The sequence below is a fragment of the Toxorhynchites rutilus genome, chromosome 1, assembly GCF_029784135.1.
Source record: "Toxorhynchites rutilus septentrionalis strain SRP chromosome 1, ASM2978413v1, whole genome shotgun sequence".
Taxonomy (NCBI): Eukaryota; Metazoa; Arthropoda; class Insecta; order Diptera; family Culicidae; genus Toxorhynchites; species Toxorhynchites rutilus.
Window position 1 is genome coordinate 41611954 of NC_073744.1, and position 14164 is coordinate 41626117.

Below are 14164 nucleotides of genomic sequence, written 5' to 3' on the forward strand. Positions count from 1 at the left end.
GAAACAAAAATACCCCCGATTTGCATGTATTTGCAATGCATATTTCCCCACGCTCCATGTATTTAAAGTATGTATTAGGGAAACACATTTCAGTTGGAACAAAAATGCCCCCGACTTACATGTATTTGCAATGCCAATTTCCCTACACTCCATGAATTTGAAGTCTGTGTTAGAGAAACACATTTCAGTCGGAACAAAAATACCCCATACTTTCATGTATTTGCGATACAGATTTCTCCAAAGCTGCTTGGTTATGATGACTGTGTTGGGGAAACCGTAAATCGGGCCAATCAAAACGAGGCAGTTGGGGCGTTTAGATAACGCTTAACATTTTACAGTTATTCAATTGTTTATCTAATGAAAAATAACATTTTATTATTTGCGATAGAAGCGTAGAAATATTTCCTATCAGTTGATGTAAACATCTTTCCGATCCAGTAAGAAATGTACGAGTTATAAGCATTTGGAATCTTTCATTTTTTCCTGCATGTTCTTTGTTTTACCCCCCATATACTCCGGTTAGACGTAGTCCCACGTCAAAATCACTCACCCCACTCTCATGAGCCAATATCTTGCGATCAAATATATTGAACAATGTTTCTGTAGTTATAATTATAACTGAGTGCATGCTTGACAAAAGCTTGATTATTCCAAAAGAGAAAAAGACGGGTGGGTAATGTCAGGGACATAACCGGAGTGACGTAGGACTATACAAAGGGGACAGCTTTTGTTAAATATATATTTTAAATATATTGTTTTATTTTCTTCTCCTACGTGAATACCTACCTATCTACCTGAAAAATGGATTAGTTTACTGTTTACTCTTTATGAATATGTTGATGGTTCTGAAAAGAACCTTTGGTGTTGTGTTTTTGTTATCACTCGATATTCCCATCTTGTTCGGTGAAACCTTCCTGTTTAGCTATTGCGTTTGCCACTCGCCACAGCTTTCACAGTTGGAAAATTTTTTCCCATCCAGCTTGTGACATATTGTTCAGTAAATTACACTTAATGCGACGTGCCGGAGAAACACTTTGCCACTCACTGAAACTAATTGTTGCCTTGATGAGCACCGAACCAAAGCTGCTCTGTTCTTGATGCGGGTTTTCTGATTGTCGTGAGCAGCTTTGCAAGCCAACTCGAGCACTCCGACGGCCGAAACTCTATAATCGCAGTTAGGTATACTGGTGCTCCGGCACCAATTCGTTCGGCCTAGTTACCCTTGCGGAGCAATGGTGAATGCGACCAACAGGGAACTGGAGACCTGCACGGTTCGAGTGAGACTTTGCTTTTCCCTTAACTTGTCCTCCTTTGTTACGTCCACGATGCCGATGCCGTACAACCACACGGGTTTACGGTTTGAAATAAATAAGATATTTTTTTGGGGTCCGCGTGTTTTATACTCTAGCGGTACACACTCACAGGATAGAGACAAATCGGCAGACTCAGCCAGAGGGGCGAGTCCAACGAGACGAACGAATGAGCGTTAAAAGGCAGCGATGGCAAAAAAATACATTCATTACGATTTGTTCGCTCGTTGGATTCACATGCAGGCTAAAAAGGGTCCTTTTCAGGATCACAAAATTATCTTCAATCTAAAGAGTTTATTGTTTTGTTATCTCTCGATATCCCCATCTTGTTCGGCTAAACCTTTCTGTTTAGCGATTGCGTTTGCCACTCGCCACAGCTTTCACAGTTGGAAAATTTCTTCCCATTCAGTTTTGTGACATGTTGTACAGTAAATTACATTCAATGCGACGTGCCGAAGCGCCACTCAGTGTCGCATTGGAGGCGATTTTAACCTGTAATTGAACATTTGCGATGACAGTGGTTCAGTGTCGACTTTCAATGTGGGGTCATAATTTGGATCTCTATATTTACAAAAATGTCCAACTAAATAAGTCGCATTACATGTCCGTCCAATTAGCTAAATGTCGAACTAATTGTAAATTACTGTACTTTCAATCTGGAAACAATTTAAGAATTGGTGAAAAATGAATAATCAGGAAAGTCCCCAACTATCAATAAGCTCAGAACAACTGTCAAATTCACATACTCATCAGATCCTGGCAAAAAAATTATAAAAAATCAATTTGTGTTTTATTATTATTTTGGATAATGTTTTAGAAAGCATTGAACTGTATTTCCTAAACTCTTTTTTGGAAGGCGCCTTGTTTTATGGAATGGTTCCAATTTAGAAAACTTAGTACTCGTGGTTTTGAAAAAAACCATTTCGAACGCCCTCGATGCCGCCTTGTTCTGGATTTGCCACCAAAGCAGTTTGTATGGAGAACAAACTTTTTTCTTCTGCTACCTGATGTCGTTTTGCGATTGCGTTTGCCACTCGCCACTCGCTACAACTGCCTGTTGTTGTCTTGATGTGTTCTGTTCTGAATGCGGGTTTTCTTATCGTCGCGAGCAGCTTTACCAGCCAACTCGATCACTCCGGCGGCAGAAACTATATAACGCCGGCTAGGTGGACTGGTGCACTGGTACTAACGCGCTCGGCCTAGCTACCCTTGCGGGGAACTCCAGATCAACACGGTTCGAGCGGGATTTTGCCTTTCCCTTCACTTTTCCTCCTTTACCATGTCCAGACATGGCTGCTTGGGTTGGTTTGTTGATGTGTTGTGATGCGAACCGATGTGGTGTACGGTTTGAATGAGAATGATCGTTACGGCAGCGGAGCGGGGATTTTTAAGCTGACTGGCTGCCTCTAGAATTACGCATGTGTGGGACTGCGACCAATGTTTCGTTCATTTTTTTCTTTTTCCTTTCCAATCGTGCTTCATTCTATTTCGCTGCTGCTCTGGTTGCCCGTTTTGGTCAGTACGATTTGAGGAGCACAAAATGGACCAATCAAAAATGGGCACATAGTGCATTTTGATAATGCTTGATATTTCACAATTATTCAATTATTTATCTCATGAAAAATGAAAAGTTATTCGTTATGATAGATGCGTAGATATATTTCCTATCAATTGATGCAAAAACCTTTGCGATTTATTGAGAAATGCTCGAGTTATAAGCGTTCCAAATCTTGCATTTTTTCCTACTTGTTCAGTGCCTAGATTTCCATTTCACCCCCTATATATTCCGGTTAGACGTAGTCCTACGTCAAAAGGAATGACAATAATCATTACCAGAATAATCGAAAGTTCTCTGCACATTGACAGTTGTTCCGACCGGAGATAGTGCGACAGTGAAACGATCCATGGCTGTAAAACCATAACGACAACTCGAATCGCTGTTGAATGCTACTGGTTTCGATCTAAATTGAATTTAATTTTCCAATTTTGTAGAGTGGATTTATTTTCTTATTTCATAAGTGCCGATGCACTGCCTTGCAGCAATATTGAATTTTCCACCAGAGGGGGTGATTTCCTACACCTTGTTTGCCCCCGGCCATGAACAGTGATAGAAATAAAGTGCGGACCGACAACTACGGTTACCAAATACCGAATCGCACAACAAATGCTGCCAGCTGCAGCTGCACCGAGTTTAATTTCCGCCCTGTTCCGCCTCTTTACAGTGCTGAACTGTGCGAGAAACTTTAGTGGTTTTCAAAAGTTTTTTTTTTCAGCAATCATCATTCCACCTTGAAATTTCTCCAAATTGCATGGGTGTGCATTGAGACAACAGAAGTTTGCCGGCAAAAACTATTGTTCGAAATGGAACGGACATGCCAATCGGAAATGGATTTCAATGTCCTGGAATGGTTACAACTCTATTATCGAGCAGTGGAGTTCAGTCAATTTCATTGTATGGGAAAACGAGGTATTTATCATAATTCCCACAAAATAATTTTAGACTTTTCGACATTTCAATATTACCTACAATGTAATTTTATAAAATGGACATGTACACTCTGTCCAAGATCTATAAGACCAGTGTATGATCTTGCTGGTTTGTGTCATTGCAAACAAACAATGCTTCAATTTATATTCTAGTGTATTGGGATTAATAACTACTATACACTGCATGATTTTAATATGTGTGTGTGCAAGCGCTAAGGGTAAGCAAATGTTTTTGTATTTTTCAAGTGTCAATGTTGTATAAAGCGGACCTTACACGGTCAATATTATTGACAGTAAGATGACATTTGAGAGCATAATGACAGCTGAACACAGCCGACGACGCAGAAATCCAGATTTTCTGATTTTCGATCATCAATATCGTGATATTTCATATAAATCCATTATGTTGACGTTTTACCTCATGGACTTCGAGACTGAGTTGCCAGATTTGCAAGCGTGCCTGTAAATTTGCAGACATTTAATTTTTGTTAGTCTTTTTTGCAATTGCAATTGAATTTTATAAACTTCCGAAATTCTAGAAAGCACAGATGGAAGCATTTGGTTTGGAAAACTGATACTTTTAATAGCAAAATACGGTACTTTTCGTTAACTCAAGGTGTAGGGTTAATTCACTGCGTTTCACAACTATAGAACCACTCATTTTTTCTGAGTTTCCAGAGATATCTAAGAAGTCGGTTGAATTGAAGTATATAGTGTTGAGCTTGAGCTTGGGTAGACTGTACAATTCGTAGTTGCTCTCCGTGATTGACCTGAACCAACCAAATTGCACAAAGAACACACAGAATGACGCTTGGGACTAGCAAATCATTCTCGTTGTGCAATTTTATGTGATTCGAGCTTTAAATGGTCAATAACAACGCCGGCCACGTCCTTACAGTCACCAGGGGAAGGGAAGCGTGGTTCCCTAGCGTTTATCATGGAAAGGATAGTTGTTAGTAGGGAGAGATAAAAATCAGGATTCACTGTGGTAAGTGATGTGATTGTGTAAACGCGAACTATCGACAAGGTAATATTTAGGTAATCTGAGGAGGAAAACCCATAAAACTAATTGTATGTATTCTATTTCTATCGCAAGTTCTTTAGATCTAAATCTAATTGCTAAGGCGAAGAGTTATATTTGGGAAACCTGATAAGGTGGCCGAGAGAACTATTGTACGCTTTACAGAACTCCAATCGCGGCGGGGGAGTTTTTTTTTCAGGAAACCTGATAAGGTAACCAAGAAAACTCCTGTAAAACCAATAAGATGAGAAACTTACATCGCCATTCATCGCACACACACCTTATCAAACTTCAAATGCGACGTTGAAAACCTATATTTGGGAAACCTAAGAAGGTCACCGAGAGAACCCCTTTAAAACTAATCGGACCGGCAATACACCTCGTTGATCATTGAGCAGACCCTTTATCGACCTCCAATCATGACGGCAGGCAGGAATGGAAGATTTAAAGAATGAAAAAAATAAAGAACGCAATAGTTGATGAACATTAAAGAATTCAACAATTGAAGAACTGCAGACTTTAAGAACTGGAGCATTAACGGAACCAAGAACCAAGAACCAAGAGTTTTTTTTTTGTTGCGAATATTACGTGTTTTGCTACATTTTTTTTGGAAATGCGTCAATAATACGTAAGATAGAGGAATTAGTGAACCATTAAAGTTAAAATAACGGAATTAGTACTCAGGTTGTGTTGTTTCTGTGCTGCTTTGAAACCAATATTTCCATTTTCAGACAACTCTATGGCTAGATGTGTGGCACCCGGATGCGTGAGCGTTCGGTCATCGATGCCCGGGCCCGAGTCCAGCAGAATTATGAAAACATATCCCACAAATTATTATTTCATCGATTCCCGATGGATGTGACCGTTCGGAGGTAATGGACAGGACCTGAACAGCAATACACAATGTACATTTGCTCGCTTCACTTCAGTCCAGATTGTTTCATGAATATCGATGGGTTGGAAGTAAAATATCGTCGAAAACTGTTACAAATAGGTAGATTTAAACAAATCCAGATTATACAATAAGTACACAAAATAGTTTATTTTTAGCTGTTCCTACTGCTGAAATCAAAACCGGAAGGCTTGCCGAAAGATCTTGATTGCATCCGTAACATCCGCAGAATCGGTCCAGTTTTCTAATGGGAGGAAACATGACTATCCCGAGAGGGATATTTCGTCAAAGGAAATCGGGAGCAGCTCCATCAATATCTGATAGGCCGGTTCTGCTAGCTTATTTCAAGCACTGCGGCAAGAGATATCGGAGAGCTAAAGAAAGCTTAGGAAGCTAAAAACCGAATTGCCGAACCACTGTTTCCCCTAGGTTTTGATTAGGAAGGAAGTCAATTAATTTAGACAAAAAATCAATTAATTTAGACAAATTTATAATACCGTCCCACGATACTTGCAAAGCCTCACTACTATTGATGCACTAGTCAGTCCAGACTACCTTGTCATAAACGTACCCTGATATACCATAACGAAAAGTTCTTCAATGTAAAATGGCATTTTTTACGTTAAACTCAGTTGACTTATCTTCAGTGACGAAAAAAGTTCAATTTGAATGGCTCTGATGGTTTCAACGGGTACTGGCATATATTTTTCAACCAGCAACTTTGGGTGAGGCTCGTGCATGGTTTGGGCGGAATGCTGTGCAACCGAACAACTCAAGATAGCTTTCGCATCCTTCAAAATGAATAGCAAGGAATACAGGTCCAAAAAGATGACTTACTGGACTGGCCGGTTCGCTCTCCAGACGTGAACCCTGTTGAAAATCTTTGGGGGATCCTAGTATGCAGGTTCAACGCTAAGGGGAAGCAGTACATCACGGTTGATGAACTCAAGGCCGCAATTTCGGAGACATGGGAAAATATCGAGAAATACGTTCTGCAGAATTTGGTACGGAACAAATTTTCGTGGTTATTAACTGAAATGGCAAGGTTACCAAGAGTTGGAATGCAAATCTACCAATTGTTTTGAGTTTTTCATTGGTAATACTTATAAATTTTGAAATGGTCTTATAGAAACTAGACTGCTGAAATTATCATATTTAGGCAAAATAAATATACAAACGACTCTTTTGAACGAAGTTGTCGTTTAATATCCTTTATTCTAAGCGTTCAACAATATATGACCCGTTCCATGAGGTTATGCACCAGAAAACCAAATTTCAAATCTAGTTTTAGGAGAAAATTGAAAACGTTATTTGAATAAGCACTAATTATATCATAATTTTTTTGCGACAAATTTAATTTTTATGCACCAACCTTTGAGAGAGGTGAGTTTAGAAAACTACTTAATTATATTTAAAATATTTTAGGTTTTCACTATTTTTGTGTTTTTTGAGAAATCTCTGCATATGCTTAACAAAACTTCAATGTCTATATACCATTGAGTGGGTGATTAAATGCTTGTTTGAAGATCCGTGGGTAGACCTACGTTTCATTTTGTAATTTATGAGAAACAAGCATTTGGTATTTTGAAGCGTTGTCACGTCACAAAAATAGAGCATTTTTTTAGTTTATCAAATGAAGATAGATTCAAACATTTTTATACTTGGGTTTCTCTGAGCAAACAGTGAAAGTCAACAACCCACAAAATTTGGTTGAGATCGGTCCACAAATAGAGGAGTATCAACTGACTCCAGAAGTTGTTGTCACGTCACGAATAGTATACGATCCATTCAAACAATATTTTGACTCACTACAAACACTATTTTGCGTTTTCATGAATAAAGCACACAAAATTAAACAATCTTATTAAGAAAATTTCCAACAAGAATCATCAGTTGGAGAATATTTTATAGTTAGGTGCACGAAGGTTATAGTGCATGCACCCATGCACGAAGAGGAATAAAAAAAAGAATAATGTTTGATAGTGAGAGATAGGATTTAAGTGAGAGGGAGATAATGTTCGAGTGGGAATAACTTAGCCTTAGAGCGACGTGTGTGGAGTTATACAAAGAAAGTGCACAAACAAATGTACACGCAAACATCAACGATTAACGATCAACGATCGAAGTCAACGTCAAAGTCAAAGTCATCTTCAATACCCAAACATAAACGCCTGTTGAAATGAATTCAACGGGCTTCCGAAATTATAATTCCCCGGGGCACACGGAAATGAATAAAACACTTTGATCCGATGTTGATGCAAAAGGAGAATATAATTTTCCTGTCAAAAACAATTTACAGATACATGGAATTATTATGACATTACTTATTTTCTCATCTCTTCTTGTTTCCTACTTACGTTTAGTTCCCTTCAACACTGTTTCAATTTTTAATTCTTGTGTTAGTTGCTAAATCTCTGGTGGTGGATAAATTCTCTAGTTAAACGTTTTTATAAACAGCTTCAACACGCAAAGTATGAAAAAATGGCTGCTCTAAGTTTTGCACTTTTGATTTTTTCCTCTTTTTACGCTGTGACAGTAAGTCAAACCTTTCACAGTACGTGGAACAGCCACAAGGGCGCCACGGGTGGTATTGTCAATCAGCAAGGTTGATACAGTTGAAAGGTGGACGCGCTGGTCCCTTAAGGTGGGCCAACAAACGCCCTTGCACAGGTATGTGAGTTTATCAAAAGTTTCTGATAGCAAAATCAAATGCGTTCCCCCTGTATTGAAGGCCACTCGATGAACCAGGATTGTGCTAGCCATTGATGGCAAGCGCCAGAGTGAACGTGTTAAACAATCACGATATAAAAACTGGAGGTCGGTTTTGGACCACCCCGACTTTTCCCAAATAAAGACATACCGTGTATTACAGGTAACAGGTAGATTCAAATTATATAGCTTTTTTTTTATGAACATACCATAAACAATTAAAATTACCTTGTTTCGCAATGTTTCACAAACTAAAAGAACATAGAACTCATTTTGCACACAGGTCGAATATATTTCTTCTCTGACTTTGGAGGAAAGAAAACGTAAAATGGCGCTAAAACGCTAGAACGAAGAGAATTCACCATATTATCAAATTGTCAGCGTTATGACACGGTTGCGTTAGGACCACTTTCCGCTATAGGATGGACTTTTGGAAGGGGAGATCTTGGAGGAAAGTAAGAAGTATTCAGAGTAATGAAAAAACATAAGAAATAGTATACCGCTTGCTACAATACGGTGAAAATCTTATTTAATACAACTTATTGATTGTGTGACGTGACAACGCTTCGTGGAGACTGTTTATTCGCACAGAGCGCGTTGTCACGTCACAAAATGCATGTCGTCAAAATGCAGGTTTTTTTTGAAAAACTGAGTATACAGGAATCTTCGTTCATCTTTCATTGCCAAATCATAGAACAAAGTTAATTTGTATGTATTGAAACGGAACTGAAAATACAACATTAATGTTCAAAAGTCGGAATCCGCAAAAAGACAGGTGTTGTCACGTCACGCTGGAATAGGTCATATGAAAGTAACTTGTTGAAGTTCTAACTGTTAGTGCTGGTACAAAATGTATTCAAGGTGGACTTATAGAAGTTGGACAGAGTGTAGAAATAAAATTCATACTATGGTGTAAGAAAACTCTTTCTCTGCGATACTATTTGAAATATATGCTATAAATCACATATGACTCGAGAGCTAATATTTTTCACCAACCTTCCTCTCGCAGGGCCGACTCTTTTAGCCAAATCCTGGGCTTCTGCCTTACGCCACAGACAAATAAGCTGCACTGCTGGGAAAAACTAAATGAGGATGCTGTCTGGCACCGAAGACCTACTCGAAAGATGATAAAGACTCGGGCTATGCTAAACGTCAGGTACAGCCAAAACGTATATCTCTATCGTGCATGGAAGCTGGTTGGCCCAGGCAAAGGAGAAAACGGTGGGCACGGTATTCTTGCAAAGCGATAAAGATTTATTGCCATTGGCGGAGGTAATTATGCATAAATTTCGAACGTATTTCATCGCTTCATCCCTCGACTTTTTCGGCAGAGTGCGATATGCTTTGTCAACCAGCAGTTTTCGCGCGATTTCCGTCTCAATAGAGTATGTGTCGAAGCACGGGAAATACCATGAGGCACATTCGACCGTTGAGTTGCGTTCATGCATTATCGTTTGAGCATTTAAATGATCATGTTGTTTTTCAATTATAACCTTTCCTAGCAATTAAGTGAATTCTCCAAAAACAGAGTCATGTACCCTATTTTTTTAAAAACTGGAATAAAGGAGCCATGGTTTGGGCGATTTATGCACAGGAAGAGGAACTAACGTCTTCGCGCCGGGGTATCTGTGCTGGGCTCTGACACCAACCGATAGCAAGTGCCAATGAAATTCCGTTTGGATAGCGATGATGAATGGTTTAATTGCAACAATTACGTCGGTATAGTAGAGATAAAATTATTATTCAATTAATGATTTATGAAACGCCACCGTAATTCATACTCACATGCCAGAGTTGGGTGCACCGGGTGGAATGAAAAAATAACTTCAGCTACTCCCGTATCGCGACTTCATCGAATTTTATGTTGAATACTGTATAAATGAACAATGTCGTCGAGGATGCCAGGCGCCAGGCGTGCAAATTTGCACAGAAACACCCTCAACGACACCCAGACGAAGGAAGTGGGAACACGTTGTTAACAAAATTATCGAAACCATTAAAAACGAACTGATCATACTGCTTCGCTCCCACGCAACCTGCAATATTGGTAGCCATTCCAAAACGAATCCTATGTGAGAAGCTCATCGGAAGCACATTGTAATTATTCTTACCCGTGATTTCTCTCTCTCTCTATCGCCTGTTTTCGGGGTTCCATTTAATTAAAATCCTGTTTAACAGGCAATTAAGTTGGTGGAACTCAAAATGCATTATTATAATTGATTGGCAATTTTAATGATTTCGAAACAATGAACCTGCACCCTGGTGTGGAATCGCATTGCGACGGGTCTCGATACAAACTTTCGATTCTGTACGAGAACGTGTTGCGATATAATTGTTTCAAGAGGATAATTTAATACCTGTTCTGTTATGTGCTCATTTTAACGAATTTACATTGTAATTGATACTGAGAGTGTTACATAGGTGCTCACAGAACAAAGGAATTACGGGATAGATGCTGATGAAAAAATGGTGGAAATAGTTGCAGTTCTTTTCAGATATGTTTACATACACATACATTTTCATTTGACTCTTTGTTTGCGTATTTCATTTCGAGCATTATTACTCTACGTGCCGATCAATCAAAGCATTGGAGCTGGGTCAAGTTCAAAATATGTGCAAATTGAATAATAAAGAGAATTCAGACCTGGCCAATTGTCATGACTCCCCAGGCCCCGGCCAAGAGGATATGATTCGCGAGTCAAGATGTGTTGCAAATTCACGGCTTACAGAGACAAGGCTAGTTCTTTAGCGAGTAAACATTTTTTTGATGACGTCATCCGACTTGTCAGTGTAAACAGTCGCCAGTTGTATTTTGTTTTCCGACTTACGCGTAAATGTTCCTGAAATGAAAAATCGTAAATGGTTCAATGCGCTGTGAGCGGGTGTATGAATTATGAAAATAACATTATCGGGTCAAAAAAGAGATTCTTTCGCTTTCCGAAAAACCGAGAACTATGTTCTTTGTGGATAAATGTTTTATCAAATTATTCATGGTGTTAAATATAATCAACTATATTATCAACGCACAAACTTACAAAGCACGAAAAATAAAAAATAAGAACACATTGTTTACTTCAACGACTCAGATGACGTCACAAAAAAATGACTGATCCGGAGTAGCTAGCCTTGTCTCTGTAAGCCGTGTTGCAAATTTAGCTGTCATTGCCAAACTATCAAACTACTCGGTGAGCTCAAGGCAGATCTATGGAACAAGGTGCGCCCATTCGCTAATCATATTTAACTCGAAACGATCGTCAAATTCGCGAAAATTTAGAGAAGGCAGTTTTGCAATTTTAAAATTAGAATGGAGATTCTTAAGTTATTCGATTATCTAGAACACGACGCTCTCTTAACCATTTGGCTACATATTTCACAACACACAACATTTACAAAAACTTGTCATATATATATATATATATATATATATATATATATATATATATATATATATATATATATATATATATATAAATAATGCCGTGACTTAACTCGCGGTTTAAAAAAAACTTTTATTTAATTTCTAATTACCCTTTTTATTCGTTTATAACACTTTACATTCGGTTCATAAACCTTTATGCCCGTATTCAACTCGGCTACGCTCAAGACTAAATTCTATAATCGTATTACAAGGCTTAAATAGACTACATCTGCTGATCTCATTATTTCCGTCGGTGGTTCGAACCTGATCGAACCTTTGTTCGCGTCGTTCGATTGATTTCCGCGGCGTCGGCAAATGTTGGTTTACACGCGCGGTGTAACTTTGACGCCTCTGTCTGTTGCTATGGGTCTCGGCTGGGCTTTTGCTGACGTCTTGACTTCTGGGACGCCTTGGTCGGTCGGTTGTGGTGTAACGCCTCCCCCCTTAGATTCTCGTCCGTCCTCGGACGATCTTTCGAAAAGGACGAGACTCGGTAATGGTCCAAATTCTCCTTTTCCAATGGTTTGTTTAAGTTCCGTGGTGGTTCCAACATGGCTTCGAATTTCCGGAGTTGCTCTTTCCTTCGCTTTGAATCTTCTGTCGATGATATAAATGGTAAAAGAACAGATAATGATTAGCATGAGGAGGACTCCTCCTCCGATGGTTCTTGTCCTTTTTGAACGATGCAGGTCTAACTTTATGTCCTGCAGACTGTTAAGGTTTTCCAATTTGAGGTGGTTGATTTCATTATTCTCCTCTGTATAGTTTAATTGTATCAACTTATTTCCGTATATTGGGAGAAGGTATTCTTCGCTATTTCCAAAAGTTACTTGGTTATTGAAGGTGATGTTCATCACTTTGATTGTACAGTTGTTTGTTTCGATGATTGTCGGGGTGTTGATCAGTCTGGAATTGTTGCATGAATCAGAGATCAATACATTTTTGTTTGTGTCAACAAGTATGACTCCTTTCTTAATTTCTTCGACACGGATGGGTTGTCTGACGGGTTTTATGATACATTTTGGTGTTTGGTGATTCAGAAGGTTATAGATGCAATCATCTTCGAGAAGGGTTGTAGCTTCGCAAATGTCGCAAAGTTCGCTTTGTCTGTAAATGATGTCTCCATGCTTTGCCACCAGTTTTACGTCTGTGCTGATTCGTGTACTGTTTATGTTGAGCGTCTGAATGTTGATCAGGTCGAACTCGTTGTCCCCGAGGATGGGTATTTTCACCAGTATTATAATTTCACCTTGGCTTACAATAACGCTTCCTGAGCTGTACTGGAATATTTGATCTAAATAGTCTAGCTTTAGCTTTTGAGCATTGAGTCTGTTGAAAATGTACTTCTTCTCTTCAAATGAAAATAAATTTCTGTTTAAAATGTTGAGTTTAGCAAACTCGATTTGTTCTTCAATATTTCCGAGAATCTGAATTATAGAGTCAAGGTTTACAATCATGTTGATATATTCCAAATCTGCTCTGGTTACCAAAGAATTGTTCCTCTGTTCCACAATCTGTTTATTGATCTTTTTGAGTACGTCTGTTATGTTATTAATTTTGTTTTGTATTTTTTCGTTAATGATTATTTGTCTTGATATAGATTTCGATAGTAAATTTTCCTGTTTCTCTAAAGTTCCCAAACTATGGTTTATAATTTCTAAATCGTCATTATCAGGGTTTCCTGCTATTAATTTTATTGCTGTTCCTAATGCGTTTACTAATGCTCTTTTACTTCTGTGGGAATACAAGCTCATCAATTTACCTTTTGAGTTTTGTATTTTGAAATCTAAAGTACTTCTTAAGTGGTCTATAACTTTAATATTTCCTGCGATTTTTTCAATGTAATTGATATTATGTTCGATAGAGTGGATATTAATCTTTTGGATAATTCTCTCGAATCCTATCCTAATCCTGACTTGTTTTAATTTTATGGCAATTATACCATTGTTGTGAGATAGATCTTTAAGTTTTGTGCAATTTATTATGACGATGCATGAAAATCTGCAACGAGAGTTAAATAATTGATTTATCGGTTATTTCTTTATTCTATTTTTGTGGATTTTAATATTATTGACGTCTTCAAATGTTAGTTCGTTGTTGTGTTTAATCGTTGTTATTTTAAACGGATCTTTGTCCTTTGTTAAACGTTGAGAGTTTTTTATGTATTTAATTTCGCCTGGTTGAAGATCTTCAGGTTTTTCGTTATTCATATTTTGTTGTTCGTATTTATCTTTTCGTCTATTTAGTTCGATTTTAACTGCAGATTGCAGGTTTTTAGATTTTTCAGATATTTCTTCCATATTCGTAGATCCAGAGTTATTAAAAAT